The sequence below is a fragment of the Sinocyclocheilus rhinocerous genome, unplaced genomic scaffold (assembly GCF_001515625.1).
Source record: "Sinocyclocheilus rhinocerous isolate Xijiao unplaced genomic scaffold, SAMN03320098_v1.1 scaffold1892, whole genome shotgun sequence".
In the NCBI taxonomy this organism is placed as follows: Eukaryota; Metazoa; Chordata; class Actinopteri; order Cypriniformes; family Cyprinidae; genus Sinocyclocheilus; species Sinocyclocheilus rhinocerous.
In genome coordinates, this window is record NW_015652347.1 from 38,272 (window position 1) to 46,164 (window position 7,893).

General features: G+C 38.6%; 1 pseudogene; it reads left to right on the forward strand.

Annotated features, from left to right (window-relative positions):
- The first annotated feature begins 56 nt into the window (after positions 1-56).
- Positions 57-1,579, forward strand: LOC107714884 (mitogen-activated protein kinase kinase kinase 11 pseudogene; annotated as a pseudogene).
- Positions 1,580-7,893: the final 6,314 nt, after the last annotated feature.

Genomic DNA, 7,893 nt, shown 5'->3' on the forward strand with positions numbered 1-7,893 from the left:
CACACACACACACACACTCTCTCTCTCTCTCACACACACACAGAGAGAGCGGCCAGGAGAGGGAGGAGGAGAGTCGACAGTCATCTGATTCTTTTCCTGTCCCACCCTCTACCGGACAGACGGGAAGAGTTCACGGTAAACGGGCTCAACACACCGACTTTGCGAGCGTCTCTGAGCCGCGCGAATGAAGACGATCGACGCGGAGCGGTAGGAATGACGCGACGCCATTGAAACCGCTAGACGCGATCAGCCGCGCGCCTCTTCCTGCTCCAGCCGCCCAGAAAGAAGTTCCAGAACTTGAGCAGAACTTCAGAAACCGATCAGACCCGCGATGATCGGTCCGGACGGAGAAACCTGACGACGCGATCCAGCCGAGCGCGTTTCTGAGCGCGTTTGGCCGCGAGTCGAAGCGGCTTTTCCTGCTATTCTTCTTCTGAGCGCTTCCTGCTCGGGCAAAACCACCAGCAGCTAAAAATACTGAGCCCTGAGCACAGACTTCAACTCTCCAGGGCCGATGCCGATGGGTTTTAGAAGGACTTGAGATCTTGTTGAGTTGTTTTCCTCTCTTATGTGATGTTTTCGGGGTAAATGCTCCTCGAGTGACTGATTTGGCGTCTACATGGGGATCGATGTCTGATGGAGACGCTTCCACCGATGATCCGGGCGTACAGGGTTGTGACGAACCCACCTGAACTTCTACATCACACTTCTTCTGATTTCACTCAAAGCGCCTTGTAAACTCTCAATGGAGCCGCTGAAGAACATATTCTCCCGCGGGCCGCTGTCCACCTGGAAGAGCCTGGATCAGACTCAGAAGGGCAGCTTCACCAACCCGGTTTGGACCGCTTTGTTCGATTACGAGGCTACGGGGAAAGACGAACTCACGCTGCGTAAAGGGGACCTAGTGGAGGTTCTGTCTCTGGATTCGGAGATATCCGGAGACGAAGGATGGTGGGCAGGAAAGGTCAACAACAAGGTGGGAATCTTCCCCTCCAACTACGTCTCCTTCAAACCCAGCGGATACGGTGAGCTGCAGGGCTCCGGTTTGGGACCGAGCGAGTTGGAGACGGTGGACTTCAGCGAGCTGAGTCTGGAGGAGGTCATCGGGGTCGGCGGGTTCGGGAAGGTCTACCGAGGGACCTGGAAGGGTGAGTTGGTGGCAGTGAAAGCGGCCCGTCAGGATCCGGACGAGGACATCAGCGTCACAGCCCAGAACGTCCAGAACGAGGCCCGGCTCTTCGCCATGCTCCAGCACCCCAACATCACCGCGTTCAAGGGCGTTTGCCTGCAGGAGCCCAACCTGTGCCTGATCATGGAGTACGCGTCTGGCGGCCCGCTGAGCCGCGCTCTGGCCGGACGACGGATCCCGCCGCACGTTCTGGTCAACTGGGCGGTGCAGATCGCCCACGGGATGCAGTACCTGCACAACGAGGCCATCGTCCCCGTCATCCACCGAGACCTCAAGTCCAACAACAGTAAGCTCATGTCCTTCTGTTCTAGACATGCTCAGTTTCCAGCAGGCATTTATGCTGTTTTATTCAAAGATACTTACTTTGGATTCAAGCTGTATATTATATAAGTTCATGCATTCACTGGGAATCAAATCCATGACCTTGCCTTTCTATTACTTTTTTAATAGCCACAAGAATTTAGACTAGAGAATGACCGTAAAGGAGACATTTATTTTATATTTACATTAATACATTTGGTAGAGACATTCTGAAGCAATTTACATTGCATTAAGTCTACATATCTGGTCAGTTCATTAATTTCCTGGGAATCGAACCCATGACCTTGCGTTTCCATTACTTTTTGAGTGCCACAAGAATTTAGACTAGCGAATGACCATAAAGGATCCATTTATTGTATTTTTACATTGCATTCAATCTGCACATTTGGTCAGTTCATGCATTCCCTGGGAATCGAACCCATGACATTTTCATTGAGCTACAAGAATGCTCAATTTTCCTTTATAATCCCATTTCTGTTAGAGTCCATCTCAACGTTCCCATTTTTCATCCAGTATGGTCCATTCTTGGGTTCATTCAGCTGCTGGCGCTGTTGTGTTTTGGTTTGGGATTATTATCAGGCCCACATGGAATCTCGCCCGCAGAACTCGGGGAAAAGCAGGTTTCCGCAGAGTCGTAACGCCCTTCATTTACAGAGCTCTACATCCTCTGCCTGTTGCATGTGCATTTGGTTTGGTATTGTGTCTAACTCGATTGTGCATTCAGCTCTGTTGGTGTAAATTTAGCTCTACTTAAATCCATTCCACATAAGTCCACCAATAATCTTTTTAAAATTCCATCTGGGCCTTGATAGCATTTATTGGGGTTATTTGGTTGCGCTCCTGGACACTGAGAGAATCGCCTGTTTCGGAGAAGAGGATATTCCCATGGCATGTATCAAACAGTTGTGAAGGGAATGCTGTTGGCCTGGATATCAAATGACTCACACACACACACACACACACACACACACACAAGTTGTGAAACTCGATAACAAGACCACACACGGGTCAAAGATCATATTAGGACACAGACATACGGTGCTGGACTTTGGGTTTGCATTGCTCATTATATTGTACCATGTTTATTTGTCGTGTACTGATAGATATTTATGCACCTATAAAACTGTACAGCCTTGATTTTACTCAGACCAAAGTAAATGTATTATTCTTAAATTTAACGATTATGTCTTATGATTAATACATTTAACATATTTTCATCCAGCAGTTGACCATGTTTCATAAAAGCATAATAATCCGAATGAACAGTAATGTTTCATTAGTCCCAACTGTAGGCTCTTTATTAATATACATATTAAATTCTTCCATGAATTGCAGGTGTGTATTTTCCAGCATTAGCAAAGACTTTGAATTTCATTAGTCCCAACTGTAGGCTCTTTATTAATATACATATTAAATTCTTACATGAATTGCAGGTGTGTATTTTCCAGCATTAGCAAAGACTTTGATCGCAACTCATCCAATCAGAATAAAGAGTCAGAACTATAAATATTTATCTCGTAAACACAGAGTTGTTTAATGAGAAAGTTTTTTGTTGAGTCAGTAGTTTAATTTGAAGAGTTTCTTTGATCAGTAGTTTAATGTGAACTCTTTATTAATTATACATATTACATTTGAACACAAATTACAGGTGTTTATTTTTCAGCATTCTCAGAGACTTTGATCACAGAATATGGAGTCAGAACTATTAATGTTGATCTCGTAAGCACTACGTATACAGAGATGCACAGTGCTTTTTAAAAGCGAGTATTTGTAGTCTTCCTTCCTCAATTTTTCTTTCTTTTTTTCCCACTCTCTTACACCTTTACCCAGTGTCTGTTTGGTTATTGTCCACCCACGTATATCCCATGATCCTTACTTCCCTCGAGTCAGGAGAGAGCGTGTCCGGCGGGCTGGAAACCACCTCAGTTGCGTAAAACAAACTTTTTAATGCCGGCTCGCAACACACTGCAGCCAAAGCAGCTCAGTTTACCGGCTGTAGCTGCGATCTTATCTCTCTCTCTCTCTCTCTCTCTCTCTCACTCTGCCTGTTGTTTTTTAATTCTTCCCGAGCTCTTTGTCCCAGACCTGCCCTTACTTGTCTCTCGAGCTCTGTCGTTCCAGATCGCAGCATCCTGTGTTTTTCTTTCTTCTTTCGTCTTTTTCTCTTTTTTCCCCCAGCTAACTTCATTTTTTGCTTCCTACTCATTTTCTAAAGACAGCCTCCCTCTGTTCCTGCACTCCGCTCGATGACGGAGGATCATGGGCCGGCGCTCAGTCTCTGCCAGTAGTTCAGCGTCAATTATTTCAGCAAAGAGCTCATTCACTTCTCATTATTTCAGTTGTTTAAAAGTGAAAAGTTTCTTCTTTAATTGGTAGTTTAGTGTAAATCATTTTTTTTATTCAGTAGTTTAGCATGAAGAGTTTTTTTATTCAGTAGTTTAGCATGAAGAGTTTATTTAATCATTAGTTTAATGTAAAATAGTTTCTTCTTTAATCAGTAGTTTAGTTTGAAGAGTTTCTTTATTCAGTAGTTTAGCATGAAGAGTTTATTTAATCATTAGTTTAATGTAAAATAGTTTCTTCTTTAATCAGTAGTTTAGTTTGAAGAGTTTCTTTATTCAGTAGTTTAATGAACAGTTTCTTCTTTATTCAGTAGTTTAGCATGAAGAGTTTATTTAATCATTAGTTTAATGTAAAATAGTTTCTTCTTTAATCAGTGGTGAAATGTTAAGAATCTTTTCTTTATTCAGTAGTTTATAGTGAAAAGTTTCTTTATTCAGTAGTTTAATGAACAGTTTCTTCTTTAACCTGTAATTTAAATAGTTTCTTCTTTATTCAGTAGTTTAGCATGAAGAGTTTCTTTATTCAGTAGTTTAATGAACGGTTTCATCTTTAACCGGTAATTTAAAGAGTTTCTTCTTTAATCAGTAGTTTAGTTTGAAGAGTTTCTTTATTCAGTAGTTTAGCATGAAGAAATTCTTTAATCAGTAGTTTAATGAACCGTTTCTTCTTTAACCGGTAATTTAAATAGTTTCTTCTTTAATCAGTAGTTTAGTTTGAAGAGTTTCTTTATTCAGTAGTTTAGCATGAAGAGTTTCTTTATTCAGTAGTTTAATGAACAGTTTCTTCTTTAACCGGTAATTTAAATAGTTTCTTCTTTAATCAGTAGTTTAGTTTGAAGAGTTTCTTTATTCAGTAGTTTAATGAACAGTTTCTTCTTTAACCGGTAATTTAAATAGTTTCTTCTTTATTCAGTAGTTTAATGAACAGTTTCTTCTTTAACCGGTAATTTAAATAGTTTCTTCTTTATTCAGTAGTTTAATGAACAGTTTCCAGTAGTTTAATGAACAGTTTCTTCTTTAACCTGTAATTTAAATAATGTCTTCTTTATTCAGTAGTTTAGCATGAAGAGTTTCTTTAATCAGTAGTTTAATGAACAGTTTCATCTTTAACCGGTAATTTCAATAGTTTCTTCTTTATTCAGTAGTTTAGCATGAAGAGTTTCTTTATTCAGTAGTTTAATGAATATTTTCTTATTTTACCGGTAATTTAAATAGTTTCTTCTTTATTCAGTAGTTTAGCATGAAGAGTTTCTTTATTCAGTAGTTTAATGAATATTTTCTTATTTTACCGGTAATTTAAATAGTTTCTTCTTTGTTCAGTAGTTTAATTTAAATAGTTTCTTCTTTGTTCAGTAGTTTAATGTAAAATAGTTTCTTCTTTAATCAGTGGTGAAATGTTAAGAATATTTTCTTTATTCAGTAGTTTAGCGTGAAAAGTTTCTTTAATTGGTAGTTTAGTCTTAATAGTTTTTCATTCAGTAGTTTAATTAACAGTTTCATCATAAACTAGTAGTTTATATTAAACAGTTTCTTCTTTAATCAATAGGTAAATGTGAAAAGTTTATTCAGTAGTTTAGCATGAAGAGTTTCTTTATTCAGTAGTTCAATGTAAAGTTTTTTTTATTTTTTCAGTAGTTTAATGAACAGTTTTTTCTTTAATCAGTAGTTTAATGTGATAGGTTTATTCTATACTCCGTATTAATAGAAATACTTTCTTTAATCTGTAGGGTTCGGTGAAGGGCTTTCTTATTTCATCAGTAGTTTAGTGTGAAATGTCCTCAATGATAGTTTATATAGTTTCTTCTGGGTTTAATCAGTAGTTCAGTTTGAAGACTTTCATTCTTTCATCAGTTGTTTGATGTGAAGTTTCATTAGTGAGATTTAATGTTACAGTTCAGTGAAATGTGTATCAACACCAGTGACAACTGTGAAAATCTGGTTAAAACATTAATTAATCAGGTTATAGTATGTGCTAGAAAGATTTTTTGAATAAACCATGTATCCAAGCCCTGAAAAGTTCTGCTGTCACCTGTGATTGTGTTCCGATCCTCATGTGTGTTGTATTTAGTCATTCAGATCCTCGCTCAGCTCATTCTCTCCGTCTGTCTAATCTATTACGATCTGATTGTTTGCAAACTTTACCGCTTCACACAACATTCCAGATCATTTACTTGATGCTAGAAGCTTGGCTTGATTGTTGTTTGTCCTGCGAGAGGATTTTGTGTCCTATAATCACATTCATTCAGACATTTGAAGGTTTCGCACCCAAACGTGGCTCAGCAGTCCAGAGTCTGAGCGTCTGGTGTTTTCCAGGTGAGCGCGAGGACAGAAGATCACTTTACAGGAATCTAGCCAAGCCAAGACTATTTTATCTGTATCGTGCTTTTCACAATAAACACTGTTTCAAAGCAGCTTTACAGAAAATCATGATGTTAATGTTTATAATGTCTGTACTTTCATACCTTGAAGCAGATAGAGCTGGATGGTAATATAGTTACATTACGTTATGATATAAACAATCACACAGTTGAGATTTACTGCCGGCTGAGTGTTTGGAGATGATAGATTTTGTAGTGTGTTTGCATTGACACAGAAAGACAAATGAAGTCAGATCTGCGTGTTGATTTCAGAGCTGTTCAGAGTAAAGCTGTGTTAAATCTGGAGGGAGTTTCTGAGGTGACTAATGTGTAAATCAGTTTTTATCATTCGATTTCTGCCATGTGTTTTAATGAAACGTATTTCTCCACTTGTTTCTGCATGCTTTATACTTGTTTGTCACTTAATCAAATTTAAGATTCTTTACTGTTTTGGCTAAATATTGGCCTTAATATTAGCTTTACATTTTCATTTATTTACTTTTTAGGTTTTTTTTTCTTTTCATTTTTATTAATTTTGTGTTTTAAAAAAATATCTATATAGTTAATAATGAATCATTTTTAAGTTAATGCCTTAATATTAGCTTTACATTTTCATTTATTTACTTTTTAGGTTTTTTTTTCTTTTCATTTTTATTAATTTTGTGTTTAAAAAAAATATCTATATAGTTAATAATGAATCATTTTTAAGTTAATTGAATTTTTATTTCTAGCTAAACTGCAAGAAAAAGCTATAATGGTATATCAGTGATACTACAGTTTTTTCTTCAACAGCTTAAACACATTTTCCAAACTTTACACACAAATCCAAGAATTGCACACAAAATGAAAAATGCCTCGCATCTCTTGCAGAATGAAGCACTGCATTCAAAATATCACAAACACATCATCAAAAACATCATTATTTAAGCTGCTTTGACGCACTCTGTATTGTATGAAGCGCTATATATATTTAAAGGTGACTTGATTGATTTGAAACGCTCTCCGCTCGAGAGGCTGCACGCTCCTGATTTTGGACACAGAGCGACTGCGAGCTTCATCTTCTGCAGAGTCGAGGAGGAAGCTGTCTGACGTCAGCGGTGCTTCTTCTGTGCAGACATCCGCAGCTCTGAAGTGCTTCTGTGTGACTCGTGGTTTTGGAGTGAAACTCTCAGTTAGGCAGCTTGTGATGTGAGTTTGGTGCGGGCCGAGTGCAGATGAATGGAGCCGGAGATGTGGACTGAAAGAGTGACTTTCAAACACAGGCCTGCAGAGCAGATCGACCTAAAGAGAGAGAGAGAGAGCTCACCCAGAAATAAAGCTTCTGGCATCATTCAGTCAAATATGACTTGCTTTCTTCTGTGAAACCGCAGGAGATGTTTAGCAGAGTCGGAAGAGCTGCTCTTTATAGCAGAGTCTCAAAAAAACACCCTAGAAGTGTTTGAACACTTTAGTGCATATATTTGCTAACTAAAAGCATAAAATTAAAACAAAAACCATAAAAAATGTTCATTAAAATATTATAAAAAATAATGTTAAAAAGTGTGATGTGAGAGAGAGAGGTAATGTTAAAAATGTGTGTGAGAGAGAGAGGGAGTGTGTGTGTGTGAGAGAGAGCGAGAGAGTGTGTGTGTGTGTGTGTGTGTGTGTGTGTGTGTGTGTGTGTGTGTGTGTGTGTGTGTGGGTG